This window comes from Vicia villosa, linkage group LG7 (genome assembly GCF_029867415.1).
Source record: "Vicia villosa cultivar HV-30 ecotype Madison, WI linkage group LG7, Vvil1.0, whole genome shotgun sequence".
Classification (NCBI taxonomy): domain Eukaryota; kingdom Viridiplantae; phylum Streptophyta; class Magnoliopsida; order Fabales; family Fabaceae; genus Vicia; species Vicia villosa.
The window spans coordinates 61707179-61710654 of record NC_081186.1 but is presented as its reverse complement, the minus strand read 5'-3'; positions in this window follow the sequence as shown (position 1 = coordinate 61710654).

Genomic DNA, 3476 nt, shown 5'->3' with positions numbered 1-3476 from the left:
GTGGAATCTTTCCTGGAATTAGAGGTGGCATAGGTCTAAGCTCTACCAATGATTCACTCAGCAAATATTTTAGTATTTCACTCTTGGAAGTGGGTAGAGGATCGAATTTCCTCGGAGGACCTTGGAACCTGCTTTGTTGAAGTGGGTAGGACACAGGAGGTCTAGGCTCTTGATGCACTACTGCGTTGGTCTCCCCTTCCTTCTTTTGAGCGAAGGTTGAGGTGGGCCTTTTTGAGTGATATGAGTTAGATGATGCTCCTTGTATTTTCCCGCTCTTAATTCCGTCTTCTATCCTTTCACCAATAACCACTAAATCTGAAAACCCTGAGGACACACTCCCTACCATTTTATCGTAATATGGCCCTTGTAATGTAGCCATAAACATTTTTACGAGTTCTTTTTCCAACAGGGGAGGTTGGACTCGGGAGGCCATTTCCCTCCATCTTTGTGCATACTCCTTGAATGATTCCTCTTTCTTTTGTGACAAATTTTGGAGTTGCATCCGATCGGGTGCCATGTCCAAATTGTATTTATATTGTTTCAGGAACGTATTAGCAAGGTCGGTCCAGCTTCGGATGTGAGACTTTTCTAATTGCATATACCAGTCAACCGATGCTCCACTCAAGCTATCTTGGAAAAAATGCATCATCAGCTTCTGGTCATGAGCATAAGCAGCCATTTTTCGCACATACATGGGCAAGTGATTCCTCGGACAAGAGAGTCCCTTGTACTTTTCGAAGTCGGGTATCTTGAATTTGTGAGGAATAGTCAAATCCGGCACCAAGCTCATTTCATAGGTATCCACATCGAAGACATCATATCCTTCCATTGCTTTCATCCTTTCTTCCAGCGCCTTGATTTGTCCACTCTCCTTGGAATTCTCCCCAGAATCAACAGAGGTCAACTTTGGTTGAGGGACTTGATCTGTGTCATTAGTGTCCCCATACTGTAAATCCAAGTAGTCCTCATCCCTAAGCGGATTGTTGACTGGAATGCGAACGGTGCGAGACGCCCCTTCCTTCTGAATAGTAGGGATAAATCCTTCTTGAGAAGCCTCTCCCTCTTCATGAGTTGTGATAGTCCTTTTTGAGGAGTGGGCTTTTGCCTTGTGAGGGTCATGACCCTTAACATATCCTAGCAATGGGTTGCCATCTTTAGGTATCTCTTCATACTGATCATGAACTTCCTTAGCTTTGTCTTGCTTATCTTTGAGTTCTTTCATGAAGCTCAGCACTTGGGCCATTCCTCCCTGGAGGTCTTCAACAGTACCCTTTAGTTGGGTCATTTCCTCACGAAGGGCGGCCTGGTTCTGTTCCAATTGTTCCATTGCCCTTTTCTTTTGAGATCTTGTCTGAATTAGCGGTTGAGTTGCAATGGCGTGACTGGAGATGAAGATAGTTTTTCTTTAATGCTTTGGTAATTAAATATGGCATGCATGATATGAATGTTATGCTTATGCTATGTTCATGTTTTATCCACATTATTATAGTAAATATACATTCTTTTTTTTATTCTTTTTTTTTTTGCATACATTTATTTGGTGAATATTATAGGAACCACAAGTAAATGCGAAAATAAACACACTTTATTAATTGAAAGGAAACACCACTTCGTTGTTGGTTTACAAAAAGAAAGGAAACTGAAAATTAAAAATGCTTAAAATAACTTGAATCAAAAGTACTTGGAATAAAAGCAACAAGGAAATAACATAAAACTAAGAACGCCTTTGGATGTCTTCTTTGAACTTGTCCACCATGCTCCTACAAAGCTCCATAAACTCTTTGACGACTTTAGGAAGGATGATGGGAGAGGATTCTGCTCTTTCCAAACTTCTTGGAATATCCAGGATTAGATCATTACACAAGAAGACTAGCTTATCATAATCATCGCGACATTTCTCATAATCTTCAAGCATCTTAGGAACCATGCTCACATGCTCGTAAGCTGTAGAAACGATTGTGTATTGTCTTTTCCAATAGTCTCTTTCGTTCAAGGCTGCCTCGTGTATCTCTTTTTCTCTCATGAACACTTCCCGAAGTGATACCATAGCTTGAAATGCTCTTTCGTACTCACCAGTGCGCTGTAAAAGCTCTTCTTCCGTGGTTAGTCTTCTTGCGTGCTCTTGTTGTCCAGCATTGCGAGCTTCTTGAAGATCATATTTGAGGTTCCTTATTTCCTCTTCTTGATCCTTAGTTCTATCAGTTAATTCAAAGACTACAGCTTCTAGATTTTTCTCGGATTCCGCTTTGTCATGGGAAGCCTTCTCATAACGTCTTCTCCACCTTGCAATTTCCGCATTAGCTTGCTCCAACCTCTCACCACGAGCCTCTAAATTAAAATTAGCACTTAAATACCCTTCAGTTGCACGCTTCCTTTTACTCCTTTGTCTATCATTCTCTTCCTTCATTGCTTGAAGTTCTTGGTTCTTATCCTTAAGGTCGAAGCGTAGTTGGCTCCTTTCGTTGGTAAGTTGATGCAAATCAAGTTCTAGTTTCTCTTTTTCCTTTTGGGATGCCTCTAGGGCAGCCTTGATCCCTTCTATCTCTTCGATGGATAGAGGAACAGGATCGGGAGAATCAGGCTTGTATGCGGGATCCACAACAAAAGGTAGCAAAATCTTTCCAACTCTTTCTTGAACCCATGTGGTGTAAGGTGCTTTTGCAATTGCATTCTTTGGCCCAAAATATTTTCTTTGAACCTGACTCCAAGCTTGAATCACTCTTTTCAATGTTCTTGGTGCACCCTTCCCATTATCATGCAAGATCAATTCTTCTATTTGTTGCTCCGAAGGTTCACTATCCATAGAATGTCCTAATTGACGCAATGCTAAAACGGGGTTATAATTAATACAACCAAGAGTCCCCATTAATGGCACATTGTCGAAATCTCCACATTTGTAAATGATCCTATCAGATTTTAATTTCTTTGCATACCATAGGATAGAATCGGCTTTAAGAGCCCTTAGCTTTTGAGACCACTCGTTCCTAGCAAGCTCTTTGATAAAGCAACTAGATTTGTAGAGATGAGAAGTCAACCAAGAATATAGCCAGTGGACACAACAAAATAGCATTCCTCTCTTCTTTTCATACTTTGTATGGATAGCATAGTAAATATTAGCGAGGATAGTCGGAGTAGGATCTTTTCCATAAACCTTAAAGGAAGTGAAAGCATGAATGGCAGCGGGATCAACATAATCAACATTTTTTGGCAATAAGACAACTCCAAAAATCAAAAGAGCTAATAAATGTCCACAAATGGCCCATTGTTTCTTTTGAGCATACATTAAAGCTTGATTTTCTAAGTAAGATCTTTTGATCCCATGCACATCCCCATCAGTTTTATAATTAGTCTTCAATTCCGTAGCAGATAACCCCAAAGCTTTTGCCAAATCTGAAAAGTCAACTTCTTTACCCGCACCAGTATAGAATTCTTTTTTAGTTTTTGAGAACCCCAAAGTAGCATCTATCTCTTCCAAA